Source organism: Prionailurus bengalensis, chromosome D1 (genome assembly GCF_016509475.1).
Source record: "Prionailurus bengalensis isolate Pbe53 chromosome D1, Fcat_Pben_1.1_paternal_pri, whole genome shotgun sequence".
NCBI lineage: Eukaryota > Metazoa > Chordata > Mammalia > Carnivora > Felidae > Prionailurus > Prionailurus bengalensis.
In genome coordinates this window covers 58175796-58185742 of record NC_057346.1, presented here as the reverse complement: position 1 = coordinate 58185742, position 9947 = coordinate 58175796, and the positions used below count along the sequence as shown (strand labels likewise).

The 9947-nt window shown below is 41.4% G+C and overlaps 1 protein-coding gene across 1 annotated transcript in view; it reads left to right on the top strand.

Annotated features, from left to right (window-relative positions):
• Positions 1-5868: 5868 nt before the first annotated feature.
• The window catches only part of MRPL48 (mitochondrial ribosomal protein L48), a 53136-nt gene continuing 49057 nt past the window's right edge, over positions 5869-9947 (top strand). Inside the window, exon 1 of the mRNA XM_043580286.1 lies at positions 5869-5964. The gene's annotated coding sequence lies outside the window, so the exon portion shown is untranslated. The remainder of the gene's footprint in view (positions 5965-9947) is intronic.

Genomic DNA, 9947 nt, shown 5'->3' with positions numbered 1-9947 from the left:
GAGCATGCACAGGGAACGGCCTAGAGAGAGAGAGGGAGAGAGAGAATCCCAAGCAGGCTCCACAAACACAGAGCTGGATGCAGGGCTTGATCCCACAAACCTTGAGATCATGACCTGAGCTAAAATCAAGCATCGGATGCTCAACCAACTGAACCACCCAGGTGCCCCGTAATCATTTTTTAAAGTTAAGTGATCACAAATTATGATTTGGTTCTGTTATCCTTAGCCCTACTATCTTAGCTGCCTCTCTTATAATATCCACTCATCATGAAGGCAAAACTATCCAGAACATGGACCCAAAAGGATTTGTTTCAGGCAACCTTTACAGGTGACATTCAAATGTTCTACCCCTTTTCTTCTATTTCTCCCACTGGGGAGGTCAGGAGGAATTTGGTGAGCCTCAATCTATTTCCCACTCTAGGATGATGGCCCAAGGAGCTTCAGGAAATAAAGAGGGGGGTGGCAACAGGTCACATGCCAGGGAGAATGTTTCTTTATATACACATTTCAGTTAAACTTGAAGTCCCTGAAACATTCACTAGTCTCTCTTTTTCAAAATCACACCATGAGTGGGGCACCCAGCTTGGCTCAATTGGTAGAGGGTGCAACTCTTGATCTCCAGGTCATGAGTGCAAGCCCCACATTGAGTGTGGAGCCTACTTAAAATAATAACAATAATAATATTATCAACAATAATAATAATAATAACAAAGCACACAGTGGGTAAATGATGGAAGCAGGGTTGGATCTGAGCCCATATTCTCTGCACATTCTCCCATCTTTATGTGTCTACTATGCCACTTATGGATGTACAGACAAGAATGATGTCATAGAGGTAGGAGAAAAAAGAGAAAGAAGAATAGGAAGCTTTCATTTCCATTCACCAGATGCATATTACTATGGGCCAGGCCCTGGACTAGATGTTGGAGATACAGAGATGAATAAGGTACATCCTGTACCTTGGGGAGCTCATAGTCTGTAGGAGGATAAAGCAAGAAAGCAGGAGCCTTGGTACCTGGAAAGTTGGCCTGTGTTGAGCTATCTTGGTTTCTCTCAGGGAGGCTTAGTTTTTAGAGGCTAGAGACAAAATAAGCCAGAGAAATTACAGAATAGCTGGAGATACAAGGATTTCTGGCCACATCTGTATGAAAGTGTCTTTCTGGCAAACTCAGCAAGCTCATATTCCTTTATAACACATGACATCATCAACTGAGCTTGGAAACAATAATATCCATTCCAACACATTAATAGATATGCTGCTATGGTGTCTTTACATCCATATATGCTGATTTCACCTTCCTTTTGGGTCCTAGATTCCTGATCTTTTAAAGTATTCTAGTTGTCTTGAAAAATCCTTGTGCTTTGCCACAGAATTAATTGTCCCTTTCTTCCTTCTTATCCCTCTTCCCCTCAGCTTTCTGCCTCCTCGGAGTGTATGAACAGTACAAAGATAGGTTTTGTATCTTACCAGGTTACATTTGCCTGGCCTAGACAAGGAAAGAAACTCTCTGGCCTAGCCAATCTGCCCTTTTGGAAACCTATAGTCACCATCCGGTGGAACAGAAGGAGCACAGGTGCTGAAATCAGGTAGGTCATCACCTGCAGTGTGACTTATGTTAACTAGGTAACTTCTTTGTTTCTTTGTTCCTCATCTATGAAACGAGTGAGTGATTCTCAACTTCACACAGGCACTGGGGGAGTTGAATGAACCTATATGCCTGGAAAGACCTGACCTGGCACAAACTAAGAACTCAATAGTTTTGTTTTGTTTTGTTTTTTCTAAAATCTCAACAGCTTTTAGATACACCGTGCAGGCAAAAAACAAAACAAAACAAAACAAAACAGTCACTGTGGTGGAGGAGGGATGACATATCTGCTATTTCTCCAGGCAGAATTAATTGCCATCTCTGTGTGGTCCCAATATTTTGCACATAATTCTGCTATTTCATTTACTATACTATATATTAATTATTTGTTACTATCTCCTCCACATATTAAATTGTGAGTTCCTCAAGAACTGAGCTCCTATCTGATTAATTTATTCTAGTGGCTAGCACAAGACATGGAGATCTGACTTCTAGCCTTGATTTAAAAGCTGATTGAGGGGCGCCTGGGTGGCGCAGTCGGTTAAGCGTCCGACTTCAGCCAGGTCACGATCTCGCGGTCCGTGAGTTCGAGCCCCGCGTCGGGCTCTGGGCTGATGGCTCAGAGCCTGGAGCCTGCTTCCGATCTGTGTCTCCCTCTCTCTCTGCCCCTCCCCCGTTCATGCTCTGTCTCTCTCTGTCCCAAAAATAAACGTTGAAAAAAAATTTAAAAAAAAAAAGTAAAAAAAAATAAAAGCTGATTGAGGGGTGCCTGCTGGCTCATTCGGTAGACCATGCAACGCTCGATCTTGGGGTTGTGAGTTTGAGCCTGATGTTGGGTTTAGAGATTACTAAAAGAAAGAAGTAAACTTAAAAATATATAGGTTTAAAGCTGATTGACTCTAAGTGAGGCTTTCCGACATTCAATTGCTTCATAATAATTTTTTTAATGTTTATTTTATTTTTGACAGAGAGAGACAGAGCATGAGTGAGGGAGGGGCAGAGAGAGAGGGAGACACACAATCCAAAGCGGGCTCCAGGCTCTGAGCTGTCAGCACAGAGCCCGACGCGGGGCTCGAACTCACAGACCGCGAGATCATGACCTGAGCCGAAGTCAGACACTCAACCGACTGAGCCACTCAGGCACCCTGTTTGCTTCATAATAATTGATAACTGCCTTCTATTAAGTGACCACTATGTGCAATGCTGTATGCTCAGAGCATCACTTAACTATGAATTTGTCCCTTTAGATGATCTCTTAGCAACTCTGCCCCTAAGAGATTAAGGGCTACCTTTGGGGGGCATAGATTTACCTACTTAGCCCTTTGCAGCTCCTTGGAATTTCATCATAGGAAAAATTGATAAAACAATAGGTTAAGGGATCTTGACAGGGTTTCTGACACCAAAGCAAACTCCCTATCACTGAAGCCCCATTCATATTTACCAGGTTTTACATCTTTTCCTTGTTAAGGAAAACAATAACAACAAAATCAGTAGCAGCAATAACAGCAACAATAAAAATAATTGCATATTTATTATTTCACTTGACATTGACTTTATGTGACCATGTACTCCCTTCATACACAGAGTTTATGTGCATGTCTCTGTAGTTAGAATCCCTTATTGCTTTATAATTGTTTATAATTTGACTTCCCTACTGATCTCTACCAGCCACTTAAAAAATTATAAATATTTAGGGTGTGCAATATGATGATTTGATATATATACATAATGAAATGATTATTGTGGTTCAACTAGTTAACATACCATTTCCTCATATAGTTATCTTTTGTGATGAGGGCACCTAAAATGTACTCTCTTAGCATATTTGCAGTATTCAATACAGTATTATTAATTATAGTTATCATGTAGTACTTTAGATCTCTAAACTTAATTTATCCTGTGTAACTGGAACTTTGTACCCTTTGATCAACATTTCTCCATTCTGCCCCCCAGTCCTGCTCAAGCCACTGGTAACCACCATTCTCTACTCTGCTTCTATGAGTCCAACTATTTTAAATTCCAAGTATAAGTGAGATAATGGAGTATCTGTCTTTCTGTGCCCATCTTATTTCATTCAGCATAATATCCTCCAGTTTCATCTATGTTTTAACAAATGACAGGATTTCCTTCTTTTGAAAGGCTGGTATAATATTTCATTATATATTCGCTATTTATACTGTTTTCCATTGTGGATATACCAATTTACGTTCTCACCAACAGTGTGCGAGGGTTTCCTTTTCTCCACATCCTTGCCGAAAGTTAGCTTTTGTCTTTTTGATAATAGCCATTTTAACAGGTGTGAGATAGTATCTCATTGTGGTTTTGTTTTGCATTTCCCTGATGAGTAGTGATGTTCAGCATCTTTTTACGTACTGTTGGCCATTTGTGTGTCTTCTTCTGAGAAATGTCTATTCAGGTCCTCTGCCCATTTAAAAAATTCTTGATTCATAATTGACATACCATGTTATATTAGTTTAAAGTGTACAACATATATATTGATTTAACACTTCTATGTACTACTCAGTGGTCACTATGATAAGTGTAGTTACCATCTGTCACCATACAAGGTTATTACGATGTTATTGCCTGTGTTCCCTATGCTGTACTTTTCATCTCCGTGACCTATTTTATAACTTAAGTTGGTACCTGTTAATCCTCTTCATCTATTTTGCCCACCCCCACCCATCTCCCCTCTGGACCACTGATTCATTCTCTGTATTTAAGAATCTGTTTATTTTGTTTTTTAGATTCTACAGATAAGTGAAATCATATGGTAATTGTCTTTCTCTTTCTGACCTATTTCACTTAGCATAATATCCTCTAGGCCCATTCATGTTGTGGCAATTGCCTTTGTCCATTTAAAATAGAGTGCCATTGGGGTGCCTGGGTGGCTCAGTCGGTTGAGTGTTGGTTCTTGATTTTGGCTGAGGTCATGATCTCACGGTTCATGGGTTCAAGACCCACATCCAGTTGTGCCCTGACAGCACTGAGCCTGCTTGGGATTCCCCCTCTCCCTCTCTTTCTGTCCCTCCCCTGCTCGAGCACATGCATGCGTGCTCTCTCTCTCTCAAAATAAATAAGTAAACTTAAAAAAAAATTTGAGTGCTATTGAGTTGAATTCCTTATATACTTTGGGTTTTAACCCCTTAGCAGAGGTATGGTTTGCAGATGTTTTCTCCCATTCTGTAGGTTGTCTTTTTCACTCTGTTGATTGTTTCCTTTGCTGCACAGAAGCTTTTTAGTTTGATGAAATTCCCTATGAGCTACTTAAGTTCAGGGACCATGTAATATTCATCTCTGTATTCCCAAGATTCAATAAAAGGACTGGCACTATGTTATGATAAGTAAATGGTTAATGTGTGTAAAGTAAATGAATGTGCAGTGTCATCATTATCTCATGTGAGAAGGCTTATATAAGAGGGAAAACACTTTGCATAAGGAGACTGAGTTTGAAACTCAGCTCTGCTTCAGTTGGTTGGCCTGGAAGAAGTCTCTTAACCTCTTGGAATATCCTTATATCTAAAATCAAGTGATAATATTTCACTAACAGGCTTGTGGGGAATAAATTAAGTGATGCTCTGAGCACAATGCATTGCACATAATTGTCACTCAGTAGAAAGTAGTTATTATCGAGGTGCCTGGGTGGCTCACCCAGTTGAGCATAGGCTCAGGTCATGATCTCACGGTTCATGGGTTCCAGTCCCAAGTAGGGCTCTGTGCTGACAGCTCAAAGCCTGGAACCTGCTTCGGATTCTGTGTCTCCCTCTCACTGACCCTCCCCTGCTTGTGCTCTCTCTCTCAAAAATAAATAAACACTAAAAAATTTTTTTTTAAGTAATAAAAAAAGAAAGTTATTATCAATTATTAATTACAAGGCAACTGAACGTCAGAAAAACTCGCTTAGGGCCAATCAGCTTTTAAATCAATGTTAGAAGTCAGTTCTCCATGTCCTGTGCTAGCCACTGGAATGAATTAATCATACAGGATCTCAGTCCTTGAGGAACTCACAAATATGTGAAAGAGACAGTAACAATTAATTAATACATTGTATGTTGGATGAAATATCAGAATTGTGTGCAAAACACTGGGACAACACAGATGTGGCAATGAATTCTGCCTGGAAAAATTGCAGTGAAGGTGACATTTAAGCCGTGGTTAGGGCAGTCTTGAAGGGATTTCTAGATACTGAGTCTCAGAAGCTACCGGAACCAAGGTGCTGCAGGGATTGAATGTGTCTCGGTCGGATATTGTTACTGGACTCAGGCGAGGTGTTCCGTCAGTGTTTCCAGACGCCGGGAGACCGCTGCAGCTTGGGCGGGTCTTCAGCTTGCACAACTACCGGCCGCAGCAGCAAAGGATGAACGGAGCTCTAGGAAAGGTAGGTTCCACGCACGCTGGGCGCGGCGGAGGTGGTGGGGAGACTAGAGATGGGTGGTGGCCGCCTGGCTATCGCGGCCTCTGCAGACATCCGGGTATGAAACACTGGCGAGAACAAGGTTCTCCCGGCAGCACCCGCGGCTCCTTGCGGTCAAAGGGTTGTGTTTCATCCACTCCTCCCCGGGCGAACACAGCTGCGATTACCCGTGGGCCACGCCCCCTCTGCTAGCCACGCCCCCTCCGCTAGCCACCCTCGCCACCCATTGGCCTGGAAAGGGAAGAGCCGCACAGTGGAAAACTCTTAGAGATTGTCGGAACCTATGCTGGTTCCGACAATGTCTGTGACCTTGAGCAGGTCATTTTTATTTTTGCGTTAAGTAATCAACTTCCAGAGTGTTTTAACTTGGTGACCTGATTAGGATGTGAGGCTACTTGACGAGAAAAGGATTATAAGCTAAAATTTTACGTAACAAAACCCTATTTAAATGACTTCAGTAAAACCGTCTGAATCACGGTAAAGGCAGTCCTTGGTCTTCTCTTGCCCTTTTAACAGACGAACAGATTACAGGTGTGTTGTTTTAGATATATCATGATGCTTAGAATGATGTCTTACTTTTAGCAATTTTTGTTAAAATTGTATTTTAGCCGTTAATTGTAGAGATTATGTCTCCATGGTGTACAGATCAGCATGATCTTTGCTGTTCATGGATCTACCAGTAGGTATCTTCGGGTGGGCCCTGAATGTCTTTAGGCTTGTTTCCTTAATGGTGCACACCTTGCTTCTTTATGAAATAACTCACTGATGTTCACCTCAGCCTAATTGTGAGAATTTGGCGAGATCTGGTGAAAGGATAATAGAAAAAAATCAGGAAGTTTCAAAATTCCATTGTTAAAGATAGATTGGTGACTCTGTGCTCCTGCTGTATTTCTTTTCATTCTGAGGACTGCTGAAAGGGAGGGATAATTTTTCAAGGAATACTGTTTTCTACCATTCTCTACTACAGGACACCCCATGGAAATCTGTCATTAGGGCATCATCTAAAGATTCAAGGGCAGATAGGACCTCTCCAAGTCTGATGCCACTGTTACCTTTCAGACACCTTTGTTATTGATTTTGTTCTTCCACTCTGCTCTATTGCTTTGGCCAGAGAGTCTTCACTTGGAGTGTCCTCACCTTCTCACCACCCATCCAAATGCTCCATCCCTCAGCACCCAGCTCAGGTCTCATCTTTTCCATAAAACCTTTCTGACCACACTGTCTAAAATGCCTCAACTAGCTAGTGTTATCTTTTGGCATCTAATCATATGTAGTCTTGTGACCATCTTTGTCTCAGCCTCTCTGGAAGTGTTAGTTAATACTTTACATTTATAAGGAAAAGCCATGTGACTTGCATCACACCCGGATTCTATCTCTTGTGAGGTATATGACCTTAGGTGGGTTATTTGAGCTCTCTGTGCTTCAGTTTCATATCTATAGAATGCAGATGATAATGCCCACCATATGGAATTGTTGTAAAGATTATACAAGATAATGTAAATAAGATTAGTTTGTAAGGTGTGAAGGAATATATGCAGGAATATTGATATTATTTCACAGTTTATATACTGCTTTCATTTGCATAATTTCATTTGATTTTCACAGTATTATGAGATAATCTTGGCAGGCACAACAAATCAGGAAATGGAAGCAAGCTACTGGCACAGTGTCTGGTACATAATAGTTCTCAAATATTCTACTGAATGCCTGAATGAATGAATGCTCTTTTTTTAAATAGGTCAACAGCCATTTAAGTGGTAGAGCTGAGACTGGAGCCAAGATTTTCTACCTCTCCTAAGACCCAACTACTTTTCCTTTTTCATTCCTCATTTCACAGATGAGGAGAACCAAAACCTTCCTTAACCTTCCCAGTCCTTTCATCTTTGTGACCTGTACAGCCCATTACACTGCTCTCACATTGCAGTGTAATAAATAACTTGCACATCTTCTGCCTTCACTAGAAAGATTTGAGAGTAGGCAACTGTATTTTTTTTTTTTAACGTTTATTTATTTTTGAGACAGAGAGAGACAGAGCATGAACGGGGGAGGGGCAGAGAGAGAGGGAGACACAGAATTGGAAGCAGGCTCCAGGCTCTGAGCCATCAGCCCAGAGCCCGACGCGGGGCTCGAACTCACGGACTGTGAGATCGTGACCTGAGCTGAAGTCGGACGCTTAACCAACTGAGCCACCCAGGCGCCCCCAACTGTATTTTCTTTATGTCTATATGTACCCAGCCCACAGTGTACTTGGCCTAAAGTAGCTCCTGATAAATATTGAGTGAATAAGTGACGAACAAAAATTGACATTACATGCAAGTAAATGGTAGAGCTGGGACTAGAACTTCAGACTCTTAGCTCAGTGTTCTTTCCTTAGGAACCCGAGGAGTTTTTAGCTTACAGTCATCTCCCATTTTAGATGAGTGAAAAGCCCTGCTTTAGTGGAATAAAACAGGGTGGGATTACATACCTCTTTGGGTCAATAGAAGTAGTAAGTAGAAGTAGTGTTAAGACCATAATGCTGATATTCATCAAACCCCAGAAAACATACTGATTGATCAAGATGGCAGGATGATGTCTGCGGAAGTCAGAACATACCAGGGAATGAGTAATGACTCACCTGCGGAGTTACTTTACACATAAAATGGATGGTCCTGGAATATCAGGCTTAGGTCTGAATGTCACTCACCCTGAGATTACTGTTCTTCCCTCTGAGATTACCATACCTCTGAACCACAAGGATATGGTTAGGTGAGGTGTGGTGATCACAAAAGGTATGCCAGAAGGAGCAACCTTGTGTACTGATCTCATTGTAAGATGTTTTCAACTAAAAACATTGAAGTCTAACGTGGGGTAGAGTTCATGTAAACAAAGAGCAGTGAGGACTGAAGCAAATGACAAACCAACAGACATGAATTAGGAGGACATAAGATGTGACATAGGAGGGCACACGTTTCAGGGTGCCTAGAAAGGCAGGGAGTCCCAAAGCCCAGGAAAGTGGTCAGGAAGTTGGCTATTTTCTGGTTACTATTAGACTGTAAGCTGTGCAGGACAGGGATATTTTACTATTTTGTTCATGGTTTTCTCCTTAACACCTGTCACACACTAAAGTACATATTGTTTAATAAATGAGGAGCTGAACAATCACCACATCATCATCACTGCTACCAATTTGATCATTAACAATGTGCCTTGCACTTGCTAAGTCCTTTTTATATTATTATCTAATTTAATCGTATCAAGAACTCTTATGAGATAAATATTTTTATAACCTCTTTAAAGATAAGGAAATGAGGTTTGGATGGATTTATTAATTTAATCAGCAGATGTTTACTGACCACCCACAATGTGCCAGAGTATGGTAGGTGTTGGGATGTAGCAGTTTCCTGTCTTCATGGAGCTTATATTCTTAGCAAAATAGACAGGCCAATTAAGCATATAACTACTTAATTAATTGTGATAAATGCCCCAAAAGAGATTCTGGGTGCTATGTGAGTGTATAACAGCAGGATCCAGGTACATCTGAGCAGTAAGGAAAGTTTTCTTGAGGATGTTACATGACTAAGACTTAAAGAATGCTAGAATTCAGACAGACAGAGAGAGTATGTGCAAAGGCCTTGAAATGAGAACACGTTTGGAGTTCCAGAGGGCCCAGAAGATATTGGGAATGAGAGAAGCAGTGGGACTTGAGCCAAGGGAGAATGTGCAGAGAAATGTGGGGATGAGACTTGGGGAGATGGTAGGGGATTGGACTTAAATTTCAGGTAACCACAGGTATTTTGAAACAGTTTAGCCCTGGAGGAAGGTAGGAAATTGGACTTAATAAAGGTCAACTGTGGCCTAGAAGTACCATCCAGCAGTTATGGTGGAAGGCCAGACGTTTCTTTCTTTTTAAAAAAATTGAGATATCGGGGTGCCTGGGTGGCGCAGTCGGTTAAGCGTCCGACTTC